This window comes from Littorina saxatilis, linkage group LG2, assembly GCF_037325665.1.
Source record: "Littorina saxatilis isolate snail1 linkage group LG2, US_GU_Lsax_2.0, whole genome shotgun sequence".
Classification (NCBI taxonomy): domain Eukaryota; kingdom Metazoa; phylum Mollusca; class Gastropoda; order Littorinimorpha; family Littorinidae; genus Littorina; species Littorina saxatilis.
In genome coordinates this window covers 1,153,811-1,176,733 of record NC_090246.1, presented here as the reverse complement: position 1 = coordinate 1,176,733, position 22,923 = coordinate 1,153,811, and the positions used below count along the sequence as shown (strand labels likewise).

At 45.5% G+C, this 22,923-nt stretch overlaps 2 long non-coding RNA genes across 2 annotated transcripts; both read left to right on the top strand.

The window, feature by feature from the left end:
* Nucleotides 1-1,511: 1,511 nt before the first annotated feature.
* On the top strand, nucleotides 1,512-11,468 carry LOC138955616 (uncharacterized). Its single transcript, XR_011452307.1, has 3 exons — nucleotides 1,512-1,734; nucleotides 10,408-10,646; nucleotides 10,968-11,468. It is a non-coding gene; the product is annotated as an uncharacterized lncRNA (long non-coding RNA).
* A 7,518-nt stretch (nucleotides 11,469-18,986) lies between these two features.
* LOC138957556 (uncharacterized) lies at nucleotides 18,987-21,227 on the top strand. The gene is made up of 2 exons (XR_011453076.1): nucleotides 18,987-19,176; nucleotides 20,266-21,227. It is a non-coding gene; the product is annotated as an uncharacterized lncRNA (long non-coding RNA).
* Nucleotides 21,228-22,923: the final 1,696 nt, after the last annotated feature.

The following is a 22,923-nucleotide window of genomic DNA, read 5'->3' as shown; positions in this document are numbered from 1 at the left end:
CTATCAGTTTCCACCGCTCCGCGCTTCTCGCTCACCGCTCCGCGCTTCTCGCTCCATGCTCCACGCTTCACACTCTACTGTTCTGCACTCTCACTAAGCTAGTTCTTTCTACTTCACATTTTAGCTTTAATTCACTTTCTAAACTTAGATTAGTTTTTCCGCCACGCTCCGATATAGGTTACCTAAGCCTCTCCATAGATTTATGTTTAGCCTTTTATATATTGATATTATGAGCTGATTCCGAATTACCATGACATCGACAAGTATTCAATAAACTTTAATTAATTTTCCAATTCTAGTGTTCGTTTTGTTTTGTGAGCGCGTCGGTTCTTTATAGCACCAAAATTACATCCTCCAGAATTTATATAAGCCATCACAGAATCTTACAGCTACTCAAGGGCAAGCACAGATACTATACAGTGATACTATACAGTGATACTATACAGTGATACTGTGTGATACTATACAGTGATACTATACAGTGATACTATACAGTGATACTGTGTGATACTACGCCATTACAGTGCAACAACTGTGAGAAGTTCTGAGCTCAGAAGTATCAAGAACAACGACAAATAATTATTTTCTTAAACCAGTGATGTGATGCTATTACAGCGCAAACACTTGTCAGATGTTCTGAGTTATTAATGCTTGGTTTGCAGAGTTGAATCACACCAACCTGCCTATCGCAGAGCCTACATGGCGCCTATGTTCAAGACCGACTGTGACAACGCCACCCGCTATGACGTAAGTTCACTTGTTCTCTTTTCAGTACCATGCATATGTTACAACTCTGTCAATGTCTCTTCATATTTTCTTATAGCAGCTGTTTCGTAGAAAAGAAGCGGATTTGACTGTCGTTAGAATTAGGACTGTCTTACACTTCCCAAAACCTCACAACTGGAATTGTGTGCGATAGATGAATTTCGGAAATAACTCTGTCGGGTTTTATGGTACGTCAATGTTTTGAAGAGAATGAACTCTTTCACAACCCATACAACCCCGACAGAGTTATTTCCGAACTGCGTGTATTCTGTTGGTGACATGTAACACGCAATTTCTAAGAATTCAAGACAACAGTCATGTATTTAGTGGTGAAGTCGGCATTTTAACAGTATTATGGGGTAGGCCCTATTTGCCTCATTGGGTTTGTTCTGCTATACACATTTTCTGCCTCTCTGTTTATCTGTGTGCAAAATACAGTAACAATTCTTTTTGTCTGCAGATCCGCTTTCTTTTCGTCAGTATAAAAGCAAACTGTCCAAAGTGCAACCTCGAAGGATGAACAGGTTTTAGGCAACCAAACACTTAAGAAATTACCAAACACTTAAAATATATTTTTAATTAATATTTGTGTGTGAATATTTGTTAGTCTGTTCACTTAAAAGACCGTTGGGTCGAAATATCTGTGAATGTATTGTTTTGTCAATAACAAACGTTCCAACAACCTACCTTTCTTGGTTTTTTTATACCAAACACTTGTTTATTTTCCCTTTTACTTTACAGTATGCCACTGGGGACTTTTACCTGCCCCCAGCAACCAGCAAAGCGGACCGAGTGAGGTTAACGCCCGATTCAACGACCCACGTGACGCATACCGCGCACCACCATCACCGCAACGCAGAATGCCACAGACCAGCCCCAACAAAAGGCGAAGCAGCCCTGTTCGTGCAAACCGTAACACCTACGCCACTGTTGAAGATTTGCACTCTCCTTTATAATCTAGGAACGGAGGTAATGTTAACTGTAACAATTAGCAATCAGAATACTAGAATTACTACTGTCACGTTTCAATATATCACTTAAGGTGATTATGAACCGGTTAATTACTACTAATTAACTAACCACACCACGATCCACTCTCGCAGGCATACAATTAAATAGAGTCAACAAAAGTATAAGTTTCAGACGCCTGTTTATGTATAAACTCTCCACCTCCCTCGAGCCTTCACTCAAAATATGTTCCTTTTACGTTCTCAACACGTAAAAAAACCAGTGTTCACTGACAAAATGCCAGTAGTATATAGAAAATTATAGTAACACGCTGAACCCGTGTAAATATAGTTAAATGCGAATGTTCTGTTCGAAAAGCTCTAGTTCGTGCAGGTGTCACACACCCCACGTTGTCACTACTCCAATGAAATCACAGATACGAAAAGACAACGGTGGTCAACGGGGTGCGTACGACATGGTGCACTTAGCTTTATCTCTGCTGCTGCTGCTTAGCCGGTATGCTGGTTAGTCGGTTCGCTGGTTAGCCGGTTCGCTGGTTAGCCGGTCCGCTGGTTAGCCGGTCCGCTGGTTAGCCGGTCCGCTGGTTAGCCGGTCTCCTGGTTAGCGTAGCTTCAACAGGTCCCGCCAAAGTCAGCCGTGCAGATGTTACAGGAACGTAACGAAACGAAACGAAACGAAACGAAGGCTGCAAACAGAAAGCATCGGTGCACTAAACATGTCAGCTACCCCTCACCCACCACCTTTAAACATGTCATCTTTAAATATCTCATCGAGCACGTGGGCCTGCACAAAACGGACTTTTTACAACAACAAAACAGTCATTTTCCGTCCTTCTCTCCCTATCTGCAAAAACCATATACAGATTAGTATTTTAGCGTCACAGAGAGTAAATTATGCGCTAGCCTGGAAAGAACAACAGAGAGTATTTCATTCCACAACACAGACTCATCAACAGCGTTAAATAATGATTTATTACCTCAAAAGCCTATGATTGTACTCTCAATGGAAGCAAAGTCCGCCTCCTCTGGAACCGCCTCTGTTCGTCAACAGTGACCAAAAACCTCCAGAACCCCTTGTCGAATCCTTATGCGAAAGCCATCGCCGACGAAGGAAAGTTGACGACTTGTCCTCAGCAAAGTACTGGCAGTGAAAAGGAATAACTTGTGGAAGTTCCCCTAGAGTGCCGAATATAACATTCGGTGAAAAACCATCATACTCTAGAAACTGTGTATTAGATCCTTCCCCTTCTGCCGCTGGGTGTCAAGTGCCCCGTGCTTGTGTCTCTCTCAGACAACCTAGCCAATAACACGTGACTGACCTTGTCACAAAACCAGTCCAGCTATACACAATTCTGCCTCCCAAGCAGAAAAAAGACACGAGAAACTCAATCCGTGAAAATCCCGTGCGCGCTGTCAGCGAAAAACCGTCAGCCCTATGACAGCAGAAACCCCCACTGTGAAACTCGTGCACTACAAAACATCCGTGCTAGTTGAGCACTGTCAGCAAACTCTGCTGTAGCCCAATATCACGTACAGGCGCTTTCTATCATACTCGACCAAGAACAGGCACTCCACTGAGTGACACTTTCTTGGTCTCTGTCACCCGATCGTGACACACCTCCCCTCTTCAAGACGAAACCTCGGTTTCGCTCACAGTCATGTTCTCCTCTACAGCCCGAGAGAGAAAGTCAGCTCCAACATTGTTGGCGCCCGGAATGACGCGTACCGTGAATTGGTACGGTTGGAGAATCAACGCCCAGCGCATAAGTCTGGCGTTTGCCAACCTTGCAACCTGAAGATATTGCAGAGGTTGATGGTCCGTCTCCAGACAGAAAGGTCGTCCGTACAGGTACGCTTCGAACTTCTGGATGCCCCAGACAATGGCGAGACACTCGCGTTCAACCGTTGCATACGCTGCCTCGGCCGAGGTCAGCTTACGGCTGGCGAAGCAAACAGGGTGCAAAAACCCCTCTGTCTCCTGAAGCAACACTGCCCCAAGTCCCTTCCCTGAAGCGTCTGTCCTCAGCACGAAGTCCTTGTTCAGGTCTGGTAGTCGGAGAATAGGCTGACTGGTGAGTCGCCTCTTCAGGGTGTTGAATGCGGAGCTGCATTCCTCAGTCCACACTACAACGGTCGGTTGTAGTTTCTTGGTAAGGTTGGTCAGTGGTAGTGCGATTTCGGCAAAGTGCGGGATGAAGCGTCTGTAGAAGCTGGCTAGGCCCAGGAAAGACCTGACTTCTTTCTTCGTGCGCGGTGGCTCCGCCTCCCGAATCTTCTGGATCTTGTCGTCCTCTGGAACGAGCAATCCCTCGCCGACAACATGACCCAGGAAAGACAATTCCCGAAATCCCAAGAAGCACTTGGACGGTTTAGCTCCCAGATTTCCGTCCTTCAACCTTCCGAACACGTCGCGCAGGGCGTCGAGATGTTCAGTCCATGTCTCAGTCGCGATCAGCACATCGTCGATGAAACTGCTGATGTCCTCGCGCTTCAATGGTTCCAAAAGTTTCCTCATCATGCGAGTGAAGACGGCACCTGCATTCTGTAGACCAAAAGGCATGACTGTCCACTGGAACTGGCCGAATGGAGTGGTAAATGCAGTCTTTGGGCGATCTTCCTCGGCAACTGGAATTTGCCAGTATCCCTTGGTGAGGTCTAATTTTGAAAAATACTTGGCCTTGGCCAAGTGACTGAAGAGGTAGTCCACATCAGGCATGGGTTCCGCGTCAAACGCCGTAATCTTGTTCAGCTTCCGGTAGTCGACACAGAACCTGACGCGTCCATCCTTCTTCTTCACAAGCACAATTGGTGAACTGTAGGGAGAGTTCGCTGGCTCGATGACGCCCAACTTCGTCATGTCGGCGATTTCCTTCCTGACCACCTCCTTCTGGGCGTGAGGCATGGGATACTGCTTCGTCCTCACTGGCTGTTTCTCCAGCAAGTCGAAGGTAAACTCCTCTAGATGCGTCTGAAGTGGTATGTCTGTAAGGACCCGTGCTGCATCCTTCAGGATCTCTTGCAGGTCCGCCTGCTGGTCGTCCCCAAGATCAGGTGAGATGTGCACGTCCGTGTGATCCTCACTAGCCTCCAGCGGACAAACTGGTACACGTCCTCCTCCCTGTTCTTCCGTTGTCTCGTCCATCACGACAGCAACTGCTTCTGTCACTTTGTCCTTTTCCCCGTAGGCAGTCCTTTCTATGTAGGCGCGCAGCAGGTTGGCGTGGTACAGGCGTGCTTTCCCGTTCATGACGATCCTGTAGTCGTTCAGGCCCACCTTCGCTGTCACCTCAAAAGGTCCTTGCCACTGCAGTTGTAGCTTGTTGTGTTTGACAGGTAGAAGTAGCAACACCCGTTCTCCAATCTTGAAGCTGCGCGGCCGTGCCTTGCGGTCGAATCCTCGCGCATAACGCTGTGCTGCTCTTCCCAGGTTCTCTTGAGCCAGTTTGCAGGTCTCTTCAATCCTGTTCCTGAGTTCTACTATGTAGGTCGCTGTCGTCTGCACCTCCTCGTCAGCTTCTTCGTCCGTCCAGGCTTGACGCAGGATAGCCATGGGACCGCGTACCTGTCTGCCGTACAACAACTCAAATGGGGAAAAACCCAAGCTCTCCTGAGGAACCTCGCGGTATGCAAAAAGCAATGCTGGGATGTACCTGTCCCACGTGCGTGGTTTCTCCTGAGCTAGTTTCCTCAGCATGGTCTTCAAGGTGCCATTGAACCTTTCCACCAGTCCGTTGCACTGAGCATGGTAAGGAGTGGTGAAATGCTGCTCCAGTGATAGCAGTCGTGCTGCCTCCGCCATCACTCCTCCCGTGAACTGCGTGCCTCTGTCGGTGAGTACCTCTGATGGAATTCCCAGCCGGGACCACATAGTAACCAGAGCCTCAGCTACTCGCGTGGCTTCAATCGATTTCAGAGGGATCGCCTCTGGGTATCGAGTAGCGTAGTCCACCATGGTCAAAATGTATCTGTTTCCGTCCTCAGACGCAGGCAAGATGGGCCCGATGATGTCCACTGCCACCCGACGAAAGGGTTCGTCGATGAGCGGCATCTTCTCTAAGGGGACCTTCCTCACCCTTCCTTTGGCAACCACCTTCTGGCACTTATCGCAGGACGCACAGAAACGTCGGACATCCGTGCAGATGCCTGGCCAGTAAAAGTGGCGCCAGACACGATCCGTGGTCTTCTTGGTGCCAAGATGACCTCCCAGAATCGAGTCGTGTGCCGTTGCCATGACACCCTCGCGAAACTCGCGAGGCACGACAACCTGTTTGAATGCACCTTCCTTGTTGCTGAACTCACGGTAGAGCAACTTCTTGTCCCTGAGGAACTTTGACCTCCCATGCTTCCCGCTCAGCTTCACCTTCCCCGACTTCGCGTGCTCCCGAGGAGTCGCTAATGTCGGATCAGATGCCTGAGCCTTCGCGAGAAGCGCGGGGGTCACGTTCCCCAGGGCAGCTCGTGCAGCAGGTAGGGGTTTGAGAGGTTTGTCCTCTCGCTCCGCCTGTGCCCGCGTGAGCACTGAAATGACGTCGGGAGACCGATAAACGGGAACCTCCCTGGTGACGCCGTCCACAAACTGAACCCGGTTTCCAATGAGCAGGTCGCATGGAGGATCGTCCATGACGACGGCCACAATGGTCCCCGTGAACAACGGTGTTACGACCTTGATCACTGCCGTGTTCAAGTCGTAAGCGTGAGATGCCTCGGCCATTCTCACCCTGATGCTGTCTCCTGTGTAGGCCATAGCTGGAACTAGACTCGCCCGAACCACTATCATGTCTGCTCCTGTGTCCCGCAGACCTTCGCCCTTCACTCCGTTAACGTAAACGTTGCAGTGGGGCTGGAAATGTTTCCTGGAGCACGGAACGCAGAGTTGTGGAATTGTGCATGAGCTCGTGACGTCCCTTAACTCCTCACTGCCAACAAAGTGTACGCCCTTCTGGTCAGCCTGTCTCTTGTGGCAGTCCTTCTTCACGTGGCCCCGCTTGTTGCAGTAGTAACACTGGATGTCAGTTCTGGAACTTGATCCTTTGTGTCCCTGATCGTCCTTCCCGTCCTTGGGTCCTGAAGAACCCGAATTTCCCGATTTTCCCGGCCGTGAGCCTGAAGATTTGCCGGAGATCGCCTGGGCGTCCTCGTGTACTCTGATCCAGTCGGCTGCCTCCTGAGTAGTCTTTGGCTGGTGCTCCTGCACGAAGGTCACCACCTCAGGTCGCAGGCTGGACATCAGTTGCTCCATGACAATGAGGTCGGCAAGGTCGTTGACGGTCCAGTCCTTTTCGGCCATCTCCACCCAGCGCCGCAGGTAGAGATTAAGGCGTGCCACAAACTGATGACTCAGCTCGCCGCTCAGTCTCTTGCTGTTACGCAGACGTCGTCTGTAGGCTTCCGCAGTCAGGTTGAAGCGCTGGAGTAACGCCTTCTTTAGTGCCTGATAGTCTCTCGCCTCGTCGTCATCCAAAGCGTTGTAGAGCTGCAATGCGCGTCCCTTTAAGCAGGTGCTAAGGCGGCTAGCCCACGTGGCCTCTTCCCACTTCTGGTCAGATGCAATGCGCTCAAACCGGCGTAAAAAGTCGTCGAGCTCGTCCTTGTCATCGTCGAACGTCGGCAGTCTCGTACGGTCGGCAACAAATGTCGGCGCGCTAGCCTGAGTAAGCGTACCCTTCTCGGCCTGTAGCCTAGCTAGTTCTAGCTGGTGATCGCGATCCGCCTGTTCCTTCCGGTCTAGTCTGTCACGTTCGTCTTTCTTTTCCTGTCGGTCACGTTCGGCCTGTCGTTCCCTTTCTTGTCTGTCAAGATCGTCTTTCCGTTCTCTTTCCTGTCTGTCTCGTTCGTCTTTCCTTTCCTGTCTGTCTCGTTCGTCTTTCTCTTTCTTGTCCTGTCGGTCACGTTCGGCCTGTCGTTCAGCCTGTCGTTCCCTTTCTTGTCTGTCAAGTTCGTCCTTCTTTTCCTGTCGGTCACGTTCTTCTTTTCTTGTCAGTCGCTCAAATTCTTCCTTCCGTTCCACTTCTAAGCGTTTTAGAACGCTTCGGGCTCTAACGCGTGCGTCTCGCTCAGTCGGTTGCTCGCTCCCAGGAGTCTCGAAAGTTATTCTCCTCGTCGGAGATCCCCCTGTGGCCATGGTTAGTTTTAGCAAAGCTTTATTACCAAAGTAAGTCTAACGCAGCTATAGCTAGAACACGCGGTGATGAAATGGATACAAAAATCCAGCAACCGGAAAATGCAGAAGAAAAATCCAAACGGTGTAGAACAAAACGCGTAGCCTACTTTATGGCTGCTTTTTGCGGTGAAACAAAGTGTTTCCCACAGCCGTGGCCTACTTTATCGGCTGCTTTTTGCGGTGAAACAGAGTGTTTCCCACAGCCTAGGTTAGGACAGAAGTCCTCGGACCCTTCCCCCCCAAAATTCCAACAAAGTCAAAATATGGAGAAAAATCCAAGTAAAACAAGACGGTAGAAATGTAACCTGTTACAAAATGCGAAACAACAATGTAGAGAAAACTGAGTAAAACGAATAACAAATCCGCTAACCCCGCTCAGCTCTCTGCAACGGAAAACTCTGAACGTACAACAACAAAGATTCACAAACAAAGGAAAGGGAAGTAATCACAGTTAGCGCATACAATAACTCACAAATTACAATTTACATTTCCTGCAAGATGTGAATCGCTTAAGGTGTGGTATATGATCAAAACTATACAAAAAAGGGTAGCACCAAGCAGAAAATAAGTCGAGCACTGACGAGATTATCTGCTCTTAGTTATCCTTAATTGGTGGGTCTTTATCAGTTGGAAATTAACTGAGTAAATCCCGGCTTGGCCCCCATGTGTCACGTTTCAATATATCACTTAAGGTGATTATGAACCGGTTAATTACTACTAATTAACTAACCACACCACGATCCACTCTCGCAGGCATACAATTAAATAGAGTCAACAAAAGTATAAGTTTCAGACGCCTGTTTATGTATAAACTCTCCACCTCCCTCGAGCCTTCACTCAAAATATGTTCCTTTTACGTTCTCAACACGTAAAAAAACCAGTGTTCACTGACAAAATGCCAGTAGTATATAGAAAATTATAGTAACACGCTGAACCCGTGTAAATATAGTTAAATGCGAATGTTCTGTTCGAAAAGCTCTAGTTCGTGCAGGTGTCACACACCCCACGTTGTCACTACTCCAATGAAATCACAGATACGAAAAGACAACGGTGGTCAACGGGGTGCGTACGACATGGTGCACTTAGCTTTATCTCTGCTGCTGCTGCTTAGCCGGTATGCTGGTTAGTCGGTTCGCTGGTTAGCCGGTTCGCTGGTTAGCCGGTCCGCTGGTTAGCCGGTCCGCTGGTTAGCCGGTCCGCTGGTTAGCCGGTCTCCTGGTTAGCGTAGCTTCAACAGGTCCCGCCAAAGTCAGCCGTGCAGATGTTACAGGAACGTAACGAAACGAAACGAAACGAAACGAAGGCTGCAAACAGAAAGCATCGGTGCACTAAACATGTCAGCTACCCCTCACCCACCACCTTTAAACATGTCATCTTTAAATATCTCATCGAGCACGTGGGCCTGCACAAAACGGACTTTTTACAACAACAAAACAGTCATTTTCCGTCCTTCTCTCCCTATCTGCAAAAACCATATACAGATTAGTATTTTAGCGTCACAGAGAGTAAATTATGCGCTAGCCTGGAAAGAACAACAGAGAGTATTTCATTCCACAACACAGACTCATCAACAGCGTTAAATAATGATTTATTACCTCAAAAGCCTATGAATGTACTCTCAATGGAAGCAAAGTCCGCCTCCTCCCTGGAACCGCCTCTGTTCGTCAACAGTGACCAAAAACCTCCAGAACCCCTTGTCGAATCCTTATGCGAAAGCCATCGCCGACGAAGGAAAGTTGACGACTTGTCCTCAGCAAAGTACTGGCAGTGAAAAGGAAAAACTTGTGGAAGTTCCCCTAGAGTGCCGAATATAACATTCGGTGAAAAACCATCATACTCTAGAAACTGTGTATTAGATCCTTCCCCTTCTGCCGCTGGGTGTCAAGTGTGCCGTCCTTGTGCCTCTCTCAGACAACCTAGCCAATAACACGTGACTGACCTTGTCACAAAACCAGTCCAGCTATACACAATTCTGCCTCCCAAGCAGAAAAAAGACACGAGAAACTCAATCCGTGAAAATCCCGTGCGCGCTGTCAGCGAAAAACCGTCAGCCCTATGACAGCAGAAACCCCCACTGTGAAACTCGTGCACTACAAAACATCCGTGCTAGTTGAGCACTGTCAGCAAACTCTGCTGTAGCCCAATATCACGTACAGGCGCTTTCTATCATACTCGACCAAGAACAGGCACTCCACTGAGTGACACTTTCTTGGTCTCTGTCACCCGATCGTGATAATAATAATAATAATATCAATAATAAATCTCTTTTCTATAGCGCAAGTCCCGGTTCACAGCTGCAATCGCTTTACAATTCCAATTAACACCTCACCCACGCGCGCACGCGCACACATACACACACACACACACAAACACACACACACAAACACACACAAACACACACACGCGCGCGTGCGCACTGCATTCATGTTCAATATTGCCTTAAACTTTGTTGTTGTGTGGTTTCTTAACCCCCTGTGGCCAAAACCTCATTAAAAACTTGTGAAAAACTTGCAGGGAGCGAGGTGAACGTCAGATTTCAAGATCCAGAGTATATGAACGGCGTGCAATATCGCGAGCGGAGCAATCCACACAAAAAGAAGGACAAGTTTTTGCACGTGACGTCTGGTGTCAAGGTCAACCTTTCACCTGACGGGCGTGACGAACATTGTCCAGGCTACAGTCCACGCCGCGACTCGGACTCGGAAAGCAGCGGTCGTCGCAGCCTATTCTCTCGCAAGACCGAGGTCCAACATGTAAGTCTATTGTCGGTGAATCGTCATTACTAAGAGAGATATAGTAGCCCCACCGAGATCTTGAATGACCGTACGAAATCGAAGATTGGGTTTTGAAAGAAAGTAAACTTTGTCTTAAAACGGTGGTAAATAGACAACCTTTATATTTATATAGATGAAATCTGGCACTCTCATGTACCACACTGAGAATAGTACCAAATCTTTGTGCATGTGTGCAAAACCACAACGGTTTCTGCTTAAAATATTCATTCCATTTCATGGCCTCAGGCGAATCCGTGCATGTCTCAAAATGGTTTCCAAAATAATTCTCTGTGATTTCAGCTCTTCTACTGACTCAGTGTCCCGCGAGAGACTTCCATAGCTCCCAGGAGAGAGGAGACTTGTCACAATCTTGGCTCCCTCGCTGTCACCAGGAGCTGATTCAGACGCCTTTCTGCGCGAAGAATCGCCCCATGATTGATCGTGAATGAATTGGTGTCCGCTCTGTCGCCTTCCATTTGTCTGTTGCTGGGCCGTGCTGTGCATGAAGATAGCTTAGCACGTGCGGCTAGCCTGTTGGAGCTAGTTATAGACGTTTCAGCTTCGGGCATCGGGTACGATGTCATAGGATATATAACTTGATTTGTTTTGTGCAAGTATGAATATGAGCAATAACCAGGATAACTTGATTTGTTTTGTACAAATATCGCTCTTCTTTCAGCATATGTGACGTCGCTTTCGCGGGGTTAATTCGGGACTATGCCAATAACCCGATTTAGCTCCGTGTGAGATTCATTGTCTAACTGAGTGAATATCAAACAGTCGCTCTTCTTTTGGTGCATGTGACGTTGCTTCCACGGGGTTCATTCGGGACTATGCCTAAAATGTGATATTATTGCTTGCGAGGTACAAGAGTAAATGAATTTGTAGAAAATGTAGTTACTTTTACCAGATATATATTCATGAATAAATAGACTTGTAAAAAAAAAAAAAAAAAAAGTGTTTTATAACTTGGAAGCTTGATTGGTTGGTTGTGTGCTTGATGGGGAGCGTGGTTGAATGTTTGGTTACTTGCTTCTTCGATGTCCACTTTGGTTGGTTTACTGCGTGTTTAAATGCATCATTGTAGTTTATGATAATTCTAAACACACACATACACACATCCACGCGCCCATTCATGCACGCACGCATGTTACTTACTAGAGAAACTCCCACAGAACCAACCTTTCATATGATGCAAACTGGCAAGATTATTCCTTTCTCCAACGCCTTTACACTGTCAAACTGAGACTGACTCTCTCTCTCTCTCTAAAATAAAGAATATCTCGCTCTCTCTCCCTCTCGCTCTCTCTCCCTCTCCCTCTCTCTCTCTCTCTCTCTCTCTCTCTCTCTCTCTCTCTCTCTCTCTCTCTCTCTCTCTCTCTCTCTTAGCAATCTACCTCAATGCAATGCATTTTGTGTACATATGTATAATGTGTTTTCACTTTAGTTATCTGTTAAAATGTAGAATTTTATTTTTTTTTTATTTTTAGTTTTTGTATCTTGTATTTTTACTTCATTGTTGTAGTTAGTCCCTCTTTAGGGCGAGGGCTGGATGTAGAAAAGCAGACCACTGCTTAATCTACTACCCTCGTTAAATAAAGAATTGTCATTGTCATTGTCATTGTCTGTCTCTCTCTGTCTCTCTGTCTCTGTCTCTCTCTCTCTCTCTCTCTCTCTCTCTCTCTCTCTCTCTCTCTCTCTCTCTTCCCGATCTCCTTGCCTTCAACCTCTCCGCCTCCTATCTCATTCTGTCTCCTGCCCCGCCCATCTCACCCATTCAATCAAGTGGAGACGAGTACAATGTTTGCTGGGCTCAAGATTAAATGGGAGAGACGGGGGAGAAAACGAGATTTAGCGTGAGTCAGCGAGACTCTCTTTCCCGGTTCCGGTTTAGTGTCCACAAAACGTTTTCGTTCCTGTCGTGTTTTACGACATCTACTAACGTTCTCCGGCAATCGCTCTCCTCGCTTGGGAGGAAGGAAAATATCGACTAGTAGAAGGGATGTTGATTGGTGAAGAAAATGAAAACATGCGTGAGTGAGAGATTTCCATTTAGATAATTAAACGTAAGGAAATGCGAAGTAAAGCACGTCTGAATCTTGGCCAATGATCGCCTATACAAACTTTCCTCCCTTTCTGTAAATATTAAAGCACTCTCGTCTGCCAAGCATATTCAACTGAAGAAAAGATGTTTAATAAGACTACGTTTGGCACGACAAATGTTTACAAGCACCAGGGAAACTATGTTTATTCCAAATCCTGCATCATAAGTACAACCACCCCCTCCCGCCCTCCTCCCCCCACCCCTCCGCTTCAGTTTCAGTTTTGGCGAAAACGGCCAGACGTCACCCGAGTATCTTTCTACGTCCCTAGCTGCTTCTTTTCCAACGTCCTGTATTCCTGGAACTCCAGTCCGTGGGGATGACATTTGTTACAGCTGCTGGCGCCAACTGCAAACTTCAAGTCCTCTGAAATTAAAGTTGTCGACACACTGCGTTGTTTGCGACCTTCGGGCTTCTGTTTTCCAAAGATTCGTGATAAAAGGAAGAGGTTTTGTGCGAGCGAGCGCTCTCTGTCTCTCTGTCTCTGTCTGTCTGTCTGTCTCTCTCTCGCTCTCTCTCTCTCCACCCTCTCTCTTTCTCTCTCTCTCTCTTATGTGCTGTCACTCTCTCTCTCTCTATCGCTCTCTCTCTTTATTTTTTTTACATTTAGTCAAGTTTTGATTGTTCTCTACGGCTGTCTTTCTCTTTCTTTGTCTCTCTCTGTCTGTCTGCCTGTTTCTCTCTCTCTCTCTCTCTCTCTCTCTCTCTCTCTCTCTCTCTCTCTCTCTCTCTCTCTCTCTCTCTCTCTCTCTCTCTCTCTCTCATAAAGCTTCCTCCCCTCCCCTTACCTGGCAAATGTACCTTATTTCTCAAGGAGAGACCCAAAATACACATTTCAAATGCTACATTTTAAGCTTGGACTGGAAGAGAAAGCCAGGGGAGGAAATGTGTGAGCATAAATATGCAGGGAGATGAGTTTTGTTTACTTATTCGGAAGGAAAGATCACAAGACCTTGTTCTAAACATGAAGTACGATCACAATTACAATATTTACAATATTACATTATGACCGTTCAGTTTGAATTTACTTGCAACAGTAACAAAACTTTAATAACACTTGACAGGAAATGAATTTGAAGCTCGATCGCCATCACAATATTTTTAAAATATTATTTCATTTGATTTACTTGACTTTACTTTATTTCATGACCTTTTGATCAAAGAAATGTTGTTGCATCCAGAATACAGAATATCCAATTACCTTCTCAGTCTCTTCCCTCCCTGCCACCAGGTTCGCGCCAACGCCAGTATGTCCAGCAGTGACGTCACGCTGGCCAGCCTGGCCCGACCGGCGGTCACTCAGTGTACCCCGATCTTCAATGACTACGAGGACTCGCAGATCGGGGTGGGGCTCTACCACGACCGGGTGTACGTGGACATCAGAGATTCCTACAAGTTCTGGAACCCGTCCGGAGCCTTCATCTCCCACGTGTAAAGCTCGACTGAGTTCCAGGCCTACATGCAGAGCCTCTTCGACGCTGCCTATGGTGAGTGGGCTTTACGATGTCAAGGACTTTCTGTGTGTGCCAACGGATTAGTCAGCAGGGCGGGATCTTAGAGGGTTCCCTGGGCAGTTGGTTCCGGAAACATCCCTTTTCTAGTTGCACAATAATGTTTTGTTCAGTGGGACTAAAATGTCACTATCGCTGAAAGCATAATAAGCGGATTAGGCCTACACTGCAAGAAGATAGTCCATTGCACGAAGTCTGCATCCTGTCCCATTTTCATCGTTGTCGGAAGTGCTGTTCACATGGCATACTTTGAACCAACTTTCCCTCAACTTGGTTTGACGTCGCTCCCGAGTAGCTGGGGTCAAGTCGGCAAAATGTCTGACATATGAACGGTCCCGACAATTTAGTTCCGATTAAGCAGCGCCTTGAAAGCTCAGCGCTGCTCGACTCCTCAGCGATTTGCAAGCGACTTGCGTCAGTCATTAAGTATCCAAGCGCTTTTCAATTGGGTAAAGTCTAGACGGAAAACAACGAAGGCGAAAGCACAACCCCCAATGTGCAAATCAGCTGAGAATCGTTGCTTTAATCTAAACAGAGCGTTAGCACTGTTCACATAGGCAGCGATTTTCAACTAACCTGCTTCTGAAAAAAATCACTTGAAAATTGGGGGAAAGCACAGCACTTGACCAAGAGGAGTCAAGGACCGAGGTGCACGAAGCGAAAGTGGGTGCCACCCAATCGGGTGAGAACAAACCGCGGGGTCTGATTCGTTGAAATAGCAACAAATGTCAATTTCAACCAATCCAGCACCGCGACTGACTCCCACCCGGTTGGTCACTTTCTCGTGCACCTCGGCCCAGGACACAAGGACTGATTAGTGGACCGAGAAAACCGCAACAGCTGTCAAAGACGGAAACAGTCACATTTCACCATATCCTGACTGTCTGACTCCAGGGGCAATCAATTTTCCCCTTTCCGCAATACCTATATACTGCCCCCCCCCCCCCCCCCCCCCTTCCACAAATATAGTTATAGACAGGCAGTCTATGCCTTCGCTTCCTGTTAGACAAACGGCATCAATTTTACTTCCTCGGGCTTTCTGCGTCTCTTGTATTACTGACGGTAATAAGGTCGGTTTACACTGTTTGCGTCTGGAATCTCTAAATGTAGACAACCGCAATGTTACTCCCCCTGGCGGACTTCGTTTTTCAATCACTTAGATCGGTTGTGATTTGTCCACAGAAGCAACGTGCATTTGCATTTCCGAGTACACAGCGAGTTTAATTATTTCTCTCTTATTCAATTTAGTGATGACATTTTCGGCCTGTCTACGAGGTTGTCCTTTTGTTAATGAGATACGACACCAAACAACTGGCGGGTCTAGTGTAAACCAAAATGATTCGAGTTTCAGTAATGAGAGTGTCAGAGAAGTTCTGAGTTTCAGTAATGAGACAACGTGAACATTTATATCAGTTCAGCTTGTTTTCTTTGTAAACGAGAAGACGGTGGTCTGGGAATTGATCTCGGTGACCAACTTTTAATGAAAGTCACGGCAACAGTGGGAACTGAAATCACACAGTAAGGTCACCCCTCCCGAGCTTGTGGTGACGTCCTTGACCTTTCAATTCAACTCGGCTCAACTCATCTCAATTCGTTATTCCGGAAAGACACGTTTATTTCGATACAGGAAATGAATAAAGACATGGTTATATATACAAATCAGTAGCAAAAGCAACATACTCAGAAAGAAAACTGTAAGGGAAGAATTAAACAAAAAAACAAAGAAACAAAATGTAAAAGCTAACAAAATCCTTATAAATGCATAAATACATTGATAGATAATAAATGAATACAGAAAAAAAATTGAACATATTTAAATAAGTAATAACATTATTAGATTAATAAATAAGTAAATAATAAAATAAATATATAAATAAGTGACATAAAAATAGAAAGAAACTTGAATTTTTATTCTTCTCCTCAGTTCTGTAGTCATGGGCTTCAATTCTCACGTACGCTCGTGTATTTTGTACAAGTAGGATATTACATGTATGTCCGGTGTGTTTTTCCCGCCATATAGGCAGCCATACCCCGTTTTGGGGTAAGAAACTTCAACTCATAATAACTGTCTATCACACAGACGGACGCATCATCGAACCAGACGTTCCAACTGAGGCCGCAGTGCTGGCAGAACCGCCGGAACGTCAGTCCATCTCGTATCGCTACGTCACGCCGGAAAACATACACCGCAGGCGCGACAGCGGCGTGGCGGTGGGGGAATGTGTGCCCAACACGGCCACGGAGTTCTGCCAGGAATCCAAACCGTTCAGGGACAGGCTGCTCTACGACTGGTGGATGGAGGTTGCGAAGAAGCACAACTACCGCGATGAAGTGGAGGTGAAACGAGCCTTTGACAAGTGCTTTGGTGAATGCGGCACGCGCACTTCGGGTGAGTTCTAATGGATATATTTTTTTTTTAATATTAAAAAATTCACTTTAAAATATTATAACATTACAAGCACAATAACATAGCGACAAGGGAAAGAAAAATCAAAACTTGACTCAAAGAGGGGAAACATATCGCGACGAGGCAGAGGTGAAACGAGCCTGTGACGAGTGCTTTGGTGAATGCGACACGTGCACTTCGGATGAGTCCTTATGGATATATATGAGAATGTTTTGTTTTTTGTGATATCTTAATGTCCTTGAGGAATTCCCTCAAAAAAATTCGGGCTGCTATCCCCGGCTGCATCGTTAAAGGGACACTATTGAGCTGACCGTTTCGGGGAATTTCTGGCGAATTTGACGAATCTGAAGAATCACAGTGTAGAATCTACTATAGGCCTACCCTAATCTAGACGCACACGGCACGATTTGCTCGAAAAAGACACCACATGAATAGTAATAATTAAATCAAAGTGAGCGAATGCGCTGCAGGGCGCCGTCTGCACTCAATCCCAAAGTCAGTGATGGCTGATGCGTGTGCCTCCAGTTCCTGTGCGAACAAGGAGTCAAGTCACCAAGCCCCACTGCGCCCACAGAAAGGGAGAAGACTTCTCAGACCCGAAACTAAGAACACGTTGGACGAATTTATGTCCCTTCTCTTTCTTTTCCTCTCTCGCCATCGAACTTGGGCCTTGGTTGAAGAGAGATAACTTTTAGGAAAAGGGAAAGTTCTATATTAACCATATGCTTAACTATCTCCCTTGTTTTCTGTGTTTGCAGAGCCCTTTCAGTTTTAGTTGCAGTCTTCGGCTGTGTCTAACAAGACCAAGCGCAAGCACATCAGTAGATTCGGATGGAGCCAAAGACCATGAAACAAAAGAGTTCTTATCGTATACCAAATAATTCTTATGAGTTTTCCAGGGCCTTGAGAATGATGTTATCCATCAGACTTTTTAGTTAACTTAATTTATAATTATTGTACATGTACCTGAATGTAATAATTCAGATGCAAAGTGGACGTGGTTCTTTCTGAACAGACTGAACTTCATTAAGACGCTCCTAGTTTCACTAATTCAGTTGTCAGGCTAGTTTTGCTGTCAGATTACTGAGTTGCAATGTGCCGTCAGTAGTTCGTCGACTTGGTAAATTAATTGTGATCCTTCAACAGATTTAAAACAGGTGAAAGGCGATCTGTATCCCACTACAGTTTTCACAGTTTGTGATTAATTCATATCATTAGAAATAGATGTATTTGTCCTCTCAATAGATGCGATTATGCACTGTGGACTTAGCTTCGCTGTATCGAATGGTACGGCAAGATTGACTAAGATGGCAGATACAGGTAAGGCCCAAAAAAAAAATAGGTCTGTTTACGGTAACCCGACCGACCCTAGTTTTTTCGCGCGACCCTAGACTTTTTTTCGGCATTTGGGGAAAAAAAAAAAAATCTTGGTTTTTTTGCAAAATAACGTAAAAATATGGTTTTTTGGAGAAGAAAAAAAAGAAGAAAAAATCCCGACCTACCGACCCTATTTTGTTGGCCTATGTTACCGTAAACAGACCTATTTTTTTTTTTGGCCTAACATCCGGTTAGGTCAATGTTGCGATAGCCAATAAGAAAGGATGCGCTATCCATTCTGTTACAGACATACGATGTATCTTAATAATGTTTCCAGGTTCAGTCTCCATATGAGGATAAGCCGGACCACTGCAGTAACTTCTTGCACTGGTCTTCCTTTGAGATGGTGCTTGAGCGAACGGCCATCAACTTGTCAACGTGAAAGACCGGAAATGAGAAAGTGCGCATGTCAAGCCGGGAAGCGCCGCCCACTGCATTGAAGACTCCGCCCTCTTTTTGCTTGTTGGTATGTTTCACGTAGATTTCGTTGCTTGTGTATTTCTTCCTTTGAGTGAGGTATTATACGATTTTGGGGGAATTTTTTTCTAAAAGGATTTTTGTTCGTAAGTTGAATGTGAACTTTGGTGTGTTTCAGTTTTCAAAGAAAAGCGCAACCTGTAAGCTACTTCTGGACAAACTTTAGATTTGTGTGCCAACTCGTAATATAATCCCTATTGATATGAACGGGAGTCTGGTGTGAATTAGAGCTGTTTGCCACTATGCCAGTTTCGTGTGTAGTTATTCTGCAGTATGTGCAGATTATTTTCCCGTGAATATACTGACGTGCGAGTGATTATCAGGTATTTAAAGCCAAGGTAGAACTACATTCGCCGTATTATCTCTCTAGTTCATGCTGTTATGCTACTTCTCTTTGCCTGCTCTGGAAGTCGCCAGTCAACTTACCTTGCCGTTTTCATTGCAGTGAATATGTTCGAAGCTACCTACCGACCTGATCCGACTCCAGCGTGGTGGTGGAGGTGTATGAGCAGACGGAAAACCCCTCCCCCGTGTCGGAGCTTGTCAATCAAATATACGCCATCCACCACGAGGGCGTGGCTACGGTCTGGGTGGAGGACGAGACGGACATTGCAGCCATGAGACTGACACTGGAGGTAAGTTTGTCTGGTTGTGGCTAAGATCTGGGTGGAGGACGAGACGGACATTGCAGCCATGAGACTGACACTGGCGGCAAGTCTGTCTGGTTTTGATGCCATCCCAGCTTGTCAATCAAGTGTACGCCATCCACCACGAGGGCGTGGCTAAGGTCTGGGTGGAGGACGAGACAGACATAGCGGCCATGAGGCTGACACTGGAGGTAGGCAATAATGAGCGGCCAGTCTGTCTGGTTATGACGCCAACTTGAGAGACTAACACCAGAGGTAAGTTACTCAGCGGTAGGTCTGTCTGGTTATGACGCCAACTTGAGAGACTAACACCAGAGGTAAGTTACTCAGCGGTAGGTCTGTCTGGTTATGACGCCAACTTGAGAGACTAACACCAGAGGTAAGTTACTCAGCGGTAGGTCTGTCTGGTTATGACGCCAACTTGAGAGACCAACACCAGAGGTAAGTTACTCAGCGGTAGGTCTGTCTGGTTATGACGCCAACCCAGCTGGGATTATCACCAGATGTTAAAAAAAAAATGTTTAAAGTCCTTGGTAAATCTGTCCAGTTTTAATCCATACGCCGCAGTTTAAACCATCATGTGCTACCATCGGCTGACCAGTTCTTCAAATACTGTGAAGGATTCATTCCTATATCTGTTTAGCATGAACTATATTAAAGAATCAGCCTACACAATCTCGTTGGTGGGATTTGCCCCAGCAATTTCCATGCAGTGTATTCTGGAGCACTTCCATCCTTTGAAACATATTTTTTGTATATCTTTCCAGTTATTTAGTTAGTAACATGTACTCACTTTCTTAGTTTAAGTTTGAGTTAGTTACTTAGCGACGCATCTAATCAGAAACAGATATTGTGATACTTTGTTGGTTAGTCAGTTGGTTGGTCAAAATGACACACACACTTCAACAATGTCTTCTGATTGATGTTGTCCGAAACTGATGGTGTACAACCCCAACGTGACGGAGGTGCTGGTGTACGTGAACGAGACGAGTGCTCGTGACGGCGTGGACACCGTCCTGATCTCTTCAACTGCTTCTTAACTTTCTGTTTTACACGTTTTTGTTTGTTTCTCTGCAGTCACATCCAAGCGGTCTGCCCAGCAGCACAGCGAGAGAGAGAGAAGGATCTCCAAAATGCACGCCAACGACAACAAGGAACTTTACTTTGACATCTGATGCTCCCTTCAACTTCTTCCAATGTTCTTTCTTTCTTTCTTTATTTGGTGTTTTAAGTCGTTTTCAACCACGAAGGTTATATCGCGACGGGGGAAGATGGGATAGAGCCACTTGTCAATTGTTTCTTGTTCACAAAAGCACTAATCAAAAATGTGCTCCAGGGGCTTGCAACGTAGTGTGACAGGGGAGGCTACCGCTCCTTTCACAGCAGACTCTGCACCCGAGTTGTTGGCCTTTAAGTCAACACCGGTGGATTGTGGAATTCTGTTTGTGATGGGGTCTGGTGGTTTCCGATTGTCTGTATGTTCATGGAAACCTTCGGGTTTGCATAACAGTTTTTATAGGGCTAAGAAATTAGCCCTAACATTTTCAATCCTGTTTGATTGCACTTCGCCTCCCGAGGTGATCGTAGTGTTACGGCACTCGGTTACCATCTGGCGCTTGCGAGCAGGGATGGGACTCGGCATATGTTCAGGTAACGGCATAATACACTTATGACCACTGAACATTTTCGCGCTGTTCCCATTCTGCGAACTTGGAATGGACAGTGGTCCCCCGGTTCGGAACTTCGGGACGAAGTTAATTCAAACGGGGGCGATTGTGACAGGGGAGGCTACCGCTCCTTTCACAGCAGACTCTGCACCCGAGTTGTTGGCCTTTAAGTCAACACCGGTGGATTGTGGAATTCTGTTTGTGATGGGGTCTGGTGGTTTCCGATTGTCTGTATGTTCATGGAAACCTTCGGGTTTGCATAACAGTTTTTATAGGGCTAAGAAATTAGCCCTAACATTTTCAATCCTGTTTGATTGCACTTCGCCTCCCGAGGTGATCGTAGTGTTACGGCACTCGGTTACAGTAGTACAATATATTACCTTACTTGGAGAATGCAAGTTTCCAGTACAAAGGACTTAACATTTCTTACATACTGCTTGACTAAAATCTTTACAAAAATGGACTATATTCTATACAAGAAACACTTAACAAGGGTAAAAGGAGAAACAGAATCCGTTAGTCGCCTCTTACGACATGCTCTTCCAATGTTTCTTACATGGTTCATTGGCACCTACAAGCAGAGACCGCCCTTCAAATAATTCAAATAATTCCAGGAAACAATCTACTCATCAGTTGTCAAGTGATCATTTTGGAAAATGAATAAATACTCCAATGTATGTTAACCATAAGATGGAAAAGAGCGCTTTAGTGAAAAACTGATAACAAAAATTGACTGATTTGGTGCCTAGGATACAAATGTTTAAAATGTTCAATGATTAAGGAAACCTTGTACATTTTTTCCACTGTTAATGAAATTACCTGCCATTTCAGAAAATAGCATGTCTGATGCAAAATGTTCACAGAATATTCATAAACTACTGTATTCACATTTTATTTCAACAGTCTTGCAGAAAACAACATGTCTGATTCAAAATGTTCAAAGAATGTTTATAAACTTTCCACTTTTTTTCTGTAAGTCAGCCAATGAGCTATCTGTGATGCAAAATGGTTGTATTTATCAAGCATGGTGTGTTAACAAACTCTTCTTATGTCTTTTCTTGTTTTTCGTGCTTTGTGCATCTGCTACATGCAGTAAACTAAGAAGGGGAGTATACTAAACCAAATAAATGCAACTGTCAAATGGAACTACAGAGTGTTGAATCTCCTTTAAAATGAATGTCATCTAAATCTTGCATGTCAGTGTTTATTGTCTTCCACTGCAACCTTTACTGTTCAATTTAAGAGTTAAAAATAGTGGCTTTGAAACCAGTTTGTCACCAGTGGTGTGGGTTTGAACCCTGGGTTTGGCAAGGGAGTGATTTCCGAGAGTCAACTTTGTGCAGACTCTATTCTCAGGGTAAAAAAAAACCATGTGCATTCATGCGTGCACACAATAAAGATCCACAATTCCTAGTGAAAGTCTCAAACACAAACACACGCATAGACTTTTTTTAGTAGATTATGCTGTACTGTAATGCAACTCACTTTCCAATGGAACAAGAAGAGCAAACGCTCGATCGAGTCACTTTCGCAGTTCTGAATATTATATGAGGCATCAGATGGACAGGAAGAAATTGCTATTCACAACACAATGAGTCACGTTCACATAAAATTTGAGCCCGGTCACTTTTATAGTTTCCGAGAAAAGCCCAACGTTAAGTTGTGTGTTGCCGAACAGAAAAGGCTAGTTATCTCCCTTGTTTTTCTGATAACGTTCGTAAAAGGCTACAGATGTAAATACTTTGATGTAAAGAATAATCCTACAAAGTTTCAATCACATCCGATGAACTTTGTCAAAGATATAAAATGTCTAATTTTTCCTTTGACGCTGACCTGTGACCTTGAAAAAGGTCAAAGGTCAACGAAACCATCGTTAAAGTGTAGAGGTCATTGGAGGTCACGACTAAACAAAATATGAGCCCGATCGCTTTGATAGTTTCCGAGAAAAGTCCAACGTTAAGGTGGTGTCTACGGACGGCCGGACAGACTAACACTGACCGATTACATAGTCACTTTTTCTCAAGTGACTCAAAAAGCAACCAGAATTATCATGACGGTAACCTCACAT